Source organism: Pogoniulus pusillus, chromosome 22, assembly GCF_015220805.1.
Source record: "Pogoniulus pusillus isolate bPogPus1 chromosome 22, bPogPus1.pri, whole genome shotgun sequence".
NCBI classification, from domain to species: domain Eukaryota; kingdom Metazoa; phylum Chordata; class Aves; order Piciformes; family Lybiidae; genus Pogoniulus; species Pogoniulus pusillus.
In genome coordinates, this window is record NC_087285.1 from 5841843 (window position 1) to 5854279 (window position 12437).

Genomic DNA, 12437 nt, shown 5'->3' on the forward strand with positions numbered 1-12437 from the left:
CACCAGGCTGCTCCACAGACACCAGTCGAAAAGAAACCATGTTGCCTACCTCCAGAACACTTTGAATGGATTCATAGAGCCCTACAATGGTTCAGGCTGGAAGAAATCTTAAAGATCATCTAGTTTTGTGGCCCCTGCCCTGGGCAGGGACACCTTCTGCTAGGCCGAATCACTCAAGGCCTCATCCAGCCTGTCCTCGAGCACTTGAGGGAGGAGACATTCACAGCCTCCCTAGGAAACCTGCTGCAGTGTTTCACTACCCTCACAGTGAAGAATTTCTTATATCCAGTGTAAATCTCCCCTCCTCGAGCTCCAGTCCATTTCTGCTCGTTCTATCACCACAAGCCCTGTGGAAAATCCCTTCTCTGCTTTCTTGCAGGCCCCTTCAGGCGCTAGAAGGCCTCTAGAAGGTCTCCTCAGAGCCTCTGTTCCTCCAGGCTGAGCAGACCCAAGCCTTGCAGTCTGTCCCCACAGGGGAGCTGCTCCAGGCCTCTGATCATCTTCGTGGCCTTCTCTGGACCTGCTCCAGCAGTTCCATGTCCCTCTTAGGCTAGAGGCACCAGAACTAGACACAGTCCTCCAGGTGGAGTCTCATGAGAGCAGAATTGCCTCTCTCATCTTGGTGACCACACTGCTTTTGACGCAGCCCAGCACGCGGCTGCCTTCTGGCCCACAAGCAACCTTCGCTGGCTCACGTTGAGTCTTTCACTGACACCCCTGGGGCCTTCTTCTCAAGGCCGCTCTCAAGCCACTCCTCACCCAGCCTCTCTTTGTGCTTGGAATTGCCCTGACCCAGGTGTAGGACCCTGCACTTGTTGGTTGGTTGTTTGTTTCCCACTTCAGCTCCTCAGCTTTTCTGCAGCTCCACAGTTGCTGTGACAGGCAGCAGCCCTGCACCACCCGCACAGACCTGCGTGGCTCTCGGCAGATGCAGCAGCAGACCAGAGCAGCTGTGATTAGGACAAAATGACCCAACCAAACTTCTGAAAATCGTCCAGGATTGATTCTTGCAATAACAAATAAAGAGCTTCAACTTGGAAAAAACAGAGCCATCCTTGAAGGGAGACCTCAGATCATTTAGTCATTAACTTGGAAATTCCTTGGAGCTGACCTTTTAGATAAGCACAGTGCTCATGGAGCTGCCTTTTGCAGGAGGAAGAGAGAGGGTATAGGAGGTCATGAAGCCCTGTCCTGCAAACCCATGGAGGATCACAAACCTGCTGTGCTCTGCCAGTGGTGCAATTTCCCAAAGAGCTGGGAAGAACCATGCTAACCCAACCTTCCGTCAGAAGAGCATATGAGAAGTTTAGAGGAAGAATGACTTCCAGTCAAATAACAAAGCACCCAGGAATTACCTGAGCAAAGCCAGCCTCACATCTGCTACCTTCCACCAGCTAATATTCCCTTCTTCAGAAAAATAACCCATACACATCTTCTAGCTGTTCTCCCTGGCTTGTTGTTTACTACTGCAGCCTGTGCTAAGCACCAGTTGTCGCCCAGCTTCATTTTCACTGGCCTTGTCCTGTGGGTGACCATGTGTGGGAAGAGTCTCAGCAGCTTTAGTGAATGTTCACATTCCCTGAAACAAATTGCTTGCCTCTTTCCAGAGGAACAGACCAAATTCTGTTCTCCCTAGGTAAAGTCTCTAACAACCTCTTTAGAGTCGCTTGAGGTTTGATGGGGTTTAAACGATGCAGCTGGAAGCAGGGAAGCTTTACCTGACAGATAAACAATGTTTGGCAAAGCCATCCCAGATTCTGCAGCAGCTGCTCAGATTTATAAGTGAGAAAATACACGAGAAAAGTTGAATCAAAAAAGGTAAATGTGTTGAACAAGATGAAGCAAGGACTGAAATAACAGAAGCTCCCACCCAAGGATTTGGCAGCAAACAGACTCACCCCTGCTTTATGATCTCTAATCCAAGATGAGTTAATTCTCCTTCTCCCTCTTCCCAAATTCATTCAAGAAAATCTGGCACAAGGGATGATTTTGTAGTGCCATGCACAAAACCAGCACTGAGCAGGAAGCCAAAGCCCCCACTCTGACCAGCTTAAATGTTAAGCAAAGGCACAATACCCATCTTAATCACCCTCATGTTTTCTTCCCTCCTGCTTTCCTCTTTTATCCTATCAAACCTGTCTCCATGGATTCTGAAAACCTTGGAAACAGCTTAGTTTTTTAAGCTGTTTGTTGTTGAGACAACTCCCAAACCTTCTTACCCCTTTTCTGCCTTTCCTGCTGGACCCAATTCCATCCCTGCCTGGCTGCTGCCCCTTGAATTGTTAACTGCAGGCTCTCCAAAGTTACTTTCCCAGACTTACACTGGGCTTAGTGGAGTGTTGGATCATGACCAAGGCTCTGAAGCACTACAGGAATGCCAACTAGGAATTTCTTCAATCATAACTTTGGGGACAAAAAGCATCTATTTTATAACCATCATGAAATTCTCTTTTCATTTGTGGCTGCCTTGACACTATCATAGTACAGAATTACAATCACTAATCTTCCCTACTCCGGGTCACACTCTAAGTGGTGCAGGACAATGACTTGTCTTTGAATCATCTTCCCTCTAAAGTGGTGGAATGGTGTTTGTGATCTTAAAATCAGAGAATTTTCTTGGTTGGAAAAGACATCTAAGATCATTGAGTCTAACCATTGACCTGACACCAGCACAACCATCAAACCATGTCTCAAAATGCCATTTCTACATATTTTTTTTAACACCTCCAGGGATGACAACTCCATCACTTCCCTGGGCAGTCTGTTCCAATGCCTGTACACTCCTGTAGGAAATACTTTTTTCCTAATGTCCAATCTAAACTTCTCCTGGAGCAACTTGAGGCCATTTTCCCTCATTTTATCACTTGATATTAGGAAGAAGAGACTAACACCTCCCTCACTACAACCTCCTTTCAGGTAGTTGTAGAGAGCAATAAGGTCTCCTTCAGCCTTCTCTTGTTCGAGGTAGCTAACATGGTCATTAAGGTGGTAAGAAGCAGCCCGCAGTTCCCTCCCCATGAATAACAGCCAAGCACATGGCTTAACTTTGGCTCCTGGAGTGATCATTAGTAATGATGCATCAAAAAGGTTTTGATGAGTGAATGATAAAAGTAAACAGGACACAGTAATAATCAGGTGTTATTTATAGCCAGGTAAACCACCACTGTTGTCAATTTTCCAAAGTGACTTTGAGGGAACTTTTTAAAGGGGATGTTGAGAACCTTTCCCTCCTCCCACCTGCATACAACCATAATCATTATTGATAACATTCCTCAAATGGCAGGTATAGAGAAACAGAGCCTGTTAGTTTGTGTCAAAATTGGTTTATGGCACCATATTTTTCTCTTGTTTAAGGCAGCACCACTCATTTACAACATTAAACAATGTGATTTATGCACTTTAGCAGGGCTTACTACATTTAAATGTTTTAGGCATTTCATTTTTACAACATACCTTGTTCCAATATAATCAATGTTTCTTTTTTTTTCCCTGGGGCTGTGATAGGAATGCAGTTTGTGGTTTATAGCAAAATCAATGTAAGAATTAATGGGTGACGAACAAAGTAAATTGTAAAAAGTACAGAGAGGTTGTGAGATCTCTTTTGCTGCATCGATTCCATTAGCATTAGGTTGCCCAGTTGTGCAGAGTTTCATATTTGATAAGCAAGCAGCAGACTTCATATTCTGCAGAAAACAAAATGGGGGAAGTTCAGCACTGAAAGAACCATACCAAAGTCGTTGAGGTTAAAGAATGTAGAGATGCCAAGGTGGAGGCTGAAACAAAATGAGCTTCAGGAACAGTGCGGTGGAAATTAATAATCAGTTATGAATATTAATGTATGAATATTAATTTGATTAATAATAGCTCAAAATTCAGGAAAATTCCCTGAGATTCTTTGGATTTTCAGTCAACAGGAAGTAGCTGCACAAAGGGTCTTTATGAACATGGAACTAAACAGTTTAAACAATCAGAACCTGGAAAAATAGGAACACAAACCCAAGAAAATTCAGCTATGCATATGGAGTCTTAGCACTAACTCCAGCATATGTACTCATGACACTTTGGTCTCTGAGTAAGCTTCCTATATAAAGACACTTCCAAAACTCACAGTAATGATCCCGGGGTAAAATACAAAATATTCTAGGCAGAGGGAAGAGGAGAACTGAGTTGCTGCTGCTGAGCTGCCAATGCAGGCTGCAAACACGTGGCTGTGGTGGTTCCAGTTAATGAGCTGCAAATGGAGTGCTGCTCCCGGTGGAGTGTCAGTGCAGAAAGGTGGTTTCTAAATCACCCCCCATTAAATACAGCGTTTTGAAAATGAAACTGGCCAATAGGCACTGGCACCACTGTTCTGGCCAACGAATTCAAAGCTTTGTGCCTCGTATGACCATGCAGGCACCTTGAGGGGCAGCGTAAGGCACCTGACACGTGGTGCTAAGCCTCTAGCCCTCAAAGCTTTGCTGGGGCCAAACCCTTCCTTGTTTGCTCATCTACTCCTGGATCTGCAACAGGAGAAGAGCAAGGGTTAAAACGGCCTGGCAGAATTTATGCCCTACCAGGACAAGCAGAAGCCATAAACATAGGAAGGTCAGGAATGAGGCCACTCTAACTTTTATTAAAGGCTGTGACACTGGAGAGATAACATTCTCATCAGGATGGTACTGATGGGTTATCTAGGTTATAATTAATTCAAAACAATGATCAGAAGAGAATGTGAGTCCCAAGTTTTCCTGCAACTGTTTTTGTTAAATGGTTGCAATCCAAATTTTTTTGTTTGAGACACAAAGAGGGAAGGGCTCTGGCAAGCTACAAGCAATGTAATCTGAGAAACTTTTCTTTCACAAAATCCCACAATGGTGAGGGTTAGAAGTCACTTCTGGAGATATCTAATCTAACACCCCTGCTAAAGCAGGGTCACTCACAGCAGCTTGCCAAGGAATACAGTGTCCAGGTGGGTTTGGAATCTCTGCAGAAAAGGAGACTCCACAACCTCTCTGGACAGCCTGCTCTAGGGCTCCAGCACCTTCACAGCAAGGAAGTTTCTCCTCATATTCAGACAGACATCTGCTGCCCCCTGCAATACTCACACATTTGGATTTATGGAAAGCTAACAGATTTGAAGTAAATATGTTCATAGACACCTTTCCAAGAGTCGAGTTAACTCTAATAATTACTTCACACTGACTCTTATTTCTGCTTCACAGCTGGTATCACCAAATCACAGTCGTGACCTCCCAACACTTAGAAGCATCTCTGATTATTCTTATTCTAAATAACAGATGAGATGCATCTGTTCATTTTGCCACTTTACTTTTCAAAGCTGTGACCCAATAAAGCAATTCCTGTTCAAACCAGCCTCTAGGTACCTTCCATGGCCAAAGCTAACGTTATTGGGGTGATGTAGCATCTGTTACTATTTTCATCCTCTCCTTTTCCTTTGGGAACATCCTTTTCATAGAATCATCTAGATTGGAAAAGACCTTCAAGATCATCAAGTCCAACCATTCCATATCCATCAAGTTTCAACAAACAGCTCCAAGACTTGTAGCCACGACGTTTTCAGTGAGAATATTATCCTCCAGATGTTCAAAATCACCTTCACATGGCATCTTTTGTTCCCTCTGTTAGCTGAAAGTGGAAAGTTTATTGCTCCTCAGGATGCACTTGGAGTAAAAAAAATTAATTATATCCTGTTTCAAAACAAATTGTTGATATAGCCTCAAAGTGTCAGTAATTAGATAATTTCACAGTGCACATTCCATTATCACTGTCATATTGTTGATTTACATACTTCTTAGCTGAAGAGTCCTCCTAATGCTGCAGCTACCCCAGCACTGAATATAATAATAGATGGTGTGATTGGCAAAGGTCACCCATTGCTCTCAGATTTAAAGCTCTGGAGAAATTCCTGCTCAAATGCAGAGATTTAGATGGCAAGGATTAAAATGCTGGCCTTAATGAAATTGGTAATAAAATACTCATTGACTTCCCAGGGTTTAAATACAATCAGCTCCTTGCAAATAAAGATGATTAGTGACATAAACTAAATATTAAATAAACAATTATGATGAGCTCTAGCCTGACTTAGAGGGCCAAAAGGGCTAATGGAGAAAAACTGTTTATTCACACATGAATCCCTTAACCCAGTTAAAAGCTAGACACACCAAATCTGCATAAGGGCAATTCATAGACAGCCCTTCATTGCTCTGAGTCCTGCCCACTTCCAACCACCTGGAGAAGAGGATGGGCTTCAATGGCCATACCTACTTTGGGAGGACAGGAGGCAGGAGCAGAAATATTCTACCATATCTTCCACCACTTCCATTACTGTCAGACAAAGAGCAAACCCTACATGGGAAGTGTGTTGATACCCCAATGTGAGTTTCTGATAGGGCATGACAAATGGCTATCCAGGAGGTCCCACTCCCCTTCCTTGCTCCTAAGCTTCCCACCTGCTTTAGACCTAAAAGCACAGAGATTCGGGGTCATTATTATTATTTTGGGGTGATGATATTAGCTCTAATGTACACCTGGCTTGTGTCATCAATAGCATGGCCAGCAGGACCAGAGCAGGGATTGTCTCTGGTGAGGTCACACCTCAATTACTGAGCTCAGATTTGGGTCTCTCTCTACAAGGACATCAAGGTGTTTTAGAGGGACCAAAGAAGGATAATGAAGCTGACAGAGGGTCTAGAATGCAAGTCTTGTGAGGAGCAGCTGAGGGAACTTGTTCAGCATGGAAGAGGCTGAGGGGAGACTTCAGCACAAGAAATCCTGCAGCACTTTGATTTAACAGAGATAGGATTTAAAAAACAGATCATTTTCTGCCTTTTTTTTTTTAGAGAGCAAGACATGCAGATAATATAATGAATTTTTAATGATTCTATTAAAACACTGCATAATTATCTTTTTGTTTTAAGTGATTTTGATTCCTTCATAGGTTGCTGATGATTTGAGACACAAAGTACTGCTTAAACCACACACCACCAAGCATAGTGATTACTAACCTCATAGTTTAGGATTTTATGATTCCACAGTTATTTTAGTAAGACATGGACTAAATTGAAGCTTGCTTAGTAAGGAAGTACCAGATGAACTATCCTACAATATGCAGTGATCTTAGCCCTTAGCAGTTGGAGCATTCAAAGGAAAATGCAAGCATCATTATGAGCTAGCTGTTGAAGACAGCCAGCTGTCAACACATCCAGCTTAGAAAAGGGTTGGGTAACCAGAATTTTCTGGTAAGTGAAGTGGTAAGCTACATCCAGAAATTAGAGGGAGCTCCATAAAAAGTTTTAGCTTTAGTCCACTTACCATAATGGAAGAAGAACCAAGGTCTTCATATTAAATAGGCTTACTGAAGGAAGTTGTTACTATTTATTAACAGTGAGATGCCTTTAATGAAGCTTCATCTCATGATCAGATTCAGGTGAGGTTAATCAAGGCATTCAAAAGTGCGTGGGCAGGAGATGGATGGCAATGGAGGAAGGCAAGAAGAACATCTTTTTAGTATCAGGTGATAGAAAGAGAGGAAATAGCTTGAAATTATGTCAGGGGAGGTTTAGGTAGGGTATTAGGAATAAATTCTTCCTTGCAAGAGTGGAACAGCCTGCCCAGGTGGAGTTCCCAGCCCTGGAGATGTTCAAGAATCACATGGGCATAGCACTTGCAGCCATGTTTTAATGGCCATGGTGGCAATAGGTTGACTGTTGGACTCAATGTTCTTAGATGTCTTTCCAACAAAAGCAATTCCGTGAATCCATAACTCTCATTTCCCTAAAAAATGATAGGCCTTCAAAGGATAAAAAATGAAATACATAGAGGAGCACTGCACACTGCAATAAGAGCTATCTGAATATGCAAGATGTCATCCATCCTCCTTCTCCCTTAAGTAAAGAAACTGTCAGATAACAGCCAAATAAATCAGTCGGCATTAGTAGCCACAGCTGCTGCCCATGCCTGTCAAGTGCAGCATAAGCTCTGCCCCAAGACTTATGGAGCACTCCAAACTTCAGATTGTTCTCCATGAGGCGTGCTGAGATCCGGATATCGTAGTTCACTTTTTAATGAAAATGTATTTCTTGCTCCCCATCTACAGAAGGAAAAACAACATAAAAGTAATTGAGACTTCACGTTTCATGTGTCAAACCATGATAGCTTTTCTTACGTGCTGGCATGCCAAATAAGTACTTATAACAAGATTCACCATCAAAAGCAGAGCATCCTCCTTTCCAAGGATGACGGAATCAGGCTTAGATAAAACAGGAACCAGCTCATGCTCAAAATGAATCCCGGTGTCAGGCTGCTGCACCTTTGCAAAGTCCTTCATCTCTCTAAAACCTGCCATACTTCATTATAGTATATGGTGAAAGGCACCAGCCTCTCCAGGCATTTCACAAAAATTACCTACTAAAGCAGACAGTATTCAGAAATTAATGCCTTGAGTACCCACGAGCAGGACTGAGTCATATATTGCAGGCTGTAATTTCAAGGTCTCATTCATTCCTCTCTGGTATCAAGCATTTTGTTGTAACCTTTTTGTGGTGAGCTTTTATTTCTATGGGTTTCTCTGTTGCTAATACACCAGTAAAAGGAAATGCATAACAAGCACACAAAGAGAAGGAAAAAATGTGTTTTCTGCACTTGGAAAGCACAGTTGATTGGAAGGGATACGAAACAACAGGCTGTGTCTCTGGCAACGACTCTCTGAAGATGAGGGACCATTTCTGTGGCATGGGAGGATTGTCATTCTCAAAGGGCATGTAGTGATAAGAGAAGGTATAATGGCTTTAAACTGGAAGAGGGGAGATTTAGATCAGGTATCAGGAAGAAATTCTTCATGGTGAGAGTGGTGAAACACTGGCCCAGGTTTCCCAGAGAGGTGGTTGAGGCCGCATTGACTGAAACATTCAGGGCCAGTTTGGATGGAACTCTGAGCAACCTGGTCTAGTGGAAGGTGTCCCTGCCACAGAGCTATAAATTAGTGATCTTTAAGGTCCCTTCTAAACCATTCTATACTTCTTCACAGGGGGCCTGGACAGAAAAACAGGTTTTAAATTTCCCTTTTACACACACACATAAACAACACTAAAAATGGAGCTTCACCAAGTGTTTTTATTCTGATGGGGATATTTAACAACCTTTCTAGCACTGGAGGGGTGTGAACTACCCCCCTGTGATGATCTTCTCTTAAAACAAGCAATGCAAAACTTATTGCAATGTAAAATGTACCTGCCTCTGTGATGATGCCTCCTCAACTGCAGAGGTAATTTGGCAATATATGCAACTGCAAACCCAGAAGATACAGGGCTGACTGGTGCAGAGATAATGATCAGTGTAGTAAGATCTGGAAGCAGTCCGAGATCACTGTTGAGGAATGCCAAATTTGCCCATTACCTCAGCTTAATGGAGCACTTTCGAGTCTAAATAACTAATTTTCCAGAGATTTTCTACAGCTTTCTGAAAACCAGAGCACAAGCTCCCAGCACCAATCCAGTTTCCTCTCCAGGATAACTTTTCAATTAGTCTGAGCAGAGTAGGCACAGAAAACAGAGAACTTACAGCAACCTATGTACCTCTGCACAGCTTTTCAAAAACAAGTAAGTGGATTCAAGGCGGGATAAATAGTGAAGGAACGTAATTGTGACACATCTAAAACACTAAAAACTACTACCATTGAATTCCCTTCTCATTTTCATTTCTTAGTTCCACCTCGTTTTGGATCCAATCTCTTATTTCTACATTAAATCTCATCAGTTCAGAGACATGATTTGATCATGCCTAAGGTCCATGGGTAGCTGGGACATCAGACACGAAAGAAAAGTGATTAGAAGCCCCACACTTGTCATGCTCTGTCTCATATCTACTGAAAGGTTGTTACAGTAAATGCAAAACCAATGTGGCCTGACACTGGGGAAAGTTAGAAGACATAAAATGCATGAGTTATTTTTTACATTAGGTAGCAAACTGAGTTCTCCTTTAACCACTTAATTACCTTTGGCTGACAGGAAAAAAACACTGCAATGAAAATTAGTACTATCTTTATTATGGATGTGCCCCTGAAGATGCTGATGCACTGACTTATATCTATGTACAGGCCCTGGAAGCAATGAAATAATTCTACCTGTGAGCAGATGCAATGGTTTTGTACCATCACCAAGGATTTATTACGTAGTTTAACGGTCATTACTTAGCATCATCTACTCTCTTTATATATTCTCCATCATCATATCCATTTTCCTCCTTCAGTCTTATTATCTTATGTATATGAACAAAGAATAAAAAAGGGTGATGGAAATATAAACTGAGCCTAAGTGGCCAGATGAGTCAAGCTCAACTGCCCTAAGCTCAGATAGAAGAGCCCCAGCATAAGGTGTACTGGGTATATGACACAACTAGCACAGTGTCCCAGGGAAGGATACTGCTTAAAATTAAGCAGGATCTATGTTGCCTTTCTGCTTTGGTGCTACTTTCAGATATTTGCATGCTTCTTCCAGCACCTCACTTCTCCACCCATGAAACAAGGACAACATTCCTGCCATCCTCTGCCAATATCTCCTCTGGTTTAACCTACTTAGTTTCCTTCTAAAAAAAAATGAGTCCTTAAAATGAGGCCATGCCCTGAAAGAAACTTGCATTAGACTATAATCACAGCAATGTTAAAGTCTACCTTCAGAGAAGCAGATTTCCCAGCACCAGGGGACATCAGCCTAATTCACACTGCACTGAACCAGGCCCCTAAATTGAGATGTTTAAGAAAAAGGATTTTAAAAGCCCAGTGTTGGCGGGGAGAGATAGTCACTGAACTTATTGCAGCAGCTGCTAACCCTGGACACAAAGGCTTGCACGGGTTCTCCTGCCAGTGATGCATCTCTGTAACCACATAAAGTCATGTTGAAGGGAAAAGCAGCCAGACAGGTGGGAAGGATGAGCCAGCTGCAAAATCAGGATCCAAACTGAAGAGTCATAGAACAGTTTGCGTTGGAAGAGACTTTTAAAGGCCACATATAGTCCAACCTCTCCTGCAGTCAGCAAGGATATCTGCAGCTGGATTACTCAGAGCCACAAACAACCTGACCTGGAATGGTTCCAAGGATGGAGCACCTACCACCTCTCTGGGCAACGTGGGACAGGGTCTCACATTTACTGTAAAAAATGTCTTCCTTCTATCCAGCCTAAATCTCTGTCTTTTAGTTTAAACCATCACCCCTTGACCTGTCACAACAGGCCTGGCTGAAAAGTCTGTCCCCAGCTTTCTGATCAGCCCCTGGACGTAATGAAAGGTCACCAGAAGGTCTCCTTGGAGCCTCCTCCAGGCTGAACAACCCCAACTCTCTCAGCCTGTCCTCACAGCAGAGAAGTTCCAGTCTCCTACATATGAATGAAAATGTTCAATCAAAGCAAATTAGCACAGGGTTAAAAACATAAAACCCCAATTTCTTTCAAGCGTTTAAGCATGTAACCATGTGTTACCACTATAAACCCACCTGAATTTAAAAGTCCAGTGTGTAGAAAGACTGCCTTAGAAACACATCCAAGTGACCAACTAGGAAATGGGAGAAAAGGCATGAGAAGCCCATCATAAATGTGGTGTGACATACATCCCTCTCAAAGCAGGCCTTTGGGAAAGCAGCCAGCGAGCTACCTTCCATCTCCCATCACCATGATAAAGAAGTGATCTTTGTACATCTGAATCTTACTAGGTCTTACTTTTCAATGAATTTCCAGACCCTGCTCTAGAAGGACTAAAACTATTCCTCAGTGCAGGATGTTCACAAGCACAAAGTACAATCAGACCAGATTCTTTAAAATGCTTTGTGATTTGAAGCAGCAGAAAGACTCTTTGTGAATTGTGTAGAATATCACCATGAGTGATAAAATACAGAGAAAAGTTGTTGGACACAGAGCCCTTTACTCTGCTGCAGACACCTGCATCCCATGCGTGTGTAAGATCTTCCTCTACTTTTCAGGGTCAGTCAGACCGAGCTTTGAGCTAACAGCAAGCAAGCTGTGAGAAAATACACAGAACTTTTATAGAATAGATATTAATAGTTAGAATAGTGATTATCTCTGGACTGAGTTGCATTTTCTCTGCTTGTCATTTCACTTCCTGTAAAAATGACACTTGTCTTAGTGTCCCTGAATGACACTTTCCTGCTAACACTGGGAAGTCCATGTGTGAGGGTGGCCACAGGGTTACATAATTTCCTTCCCCAGATGAATTAATACAACTTTGCTGAAATGTCAACAGAGCAATGCTAAAAACAAATCCAGAGCACTTCTGGTCTGCAAAATATTGAGTAGTTCCATGTCTGCAGGGAAAGTCTTTTGCTGCACAAAAAGTTTTTAAATGGTTTTAAACTGAAAGGGAGGAGATTTAGATATTAGGAGGAAATTCTTCACTATGAAGGTGGTGAGGCATTGGAACTGCCCAGAGA

The 12437-nt window shown here is 42.6% G+C and overlaps 1 long non-coding RNA gene across 1 annotated transcript; it reads right to left on the reverse strand.

The window, feature by feature from the left end:
• Positions 1-3128: 3128 nt before the first annotated feature.
• On the reverse strand, positions 3129-11531 carry LOC135185130 (uncharacterized). The gene is made up of 2 exons (XR_010306369.1): positions 11487-11531; positions 3129-8092 (listed from the first exon to the last, which is right to left on the reverse strand). It is a non-coding gene; the product is annotated as an uncharacterized LOC135185130 (long non-coding RNA).
• Positions 11532-12437: the final 906 nt, after the last annotated feature.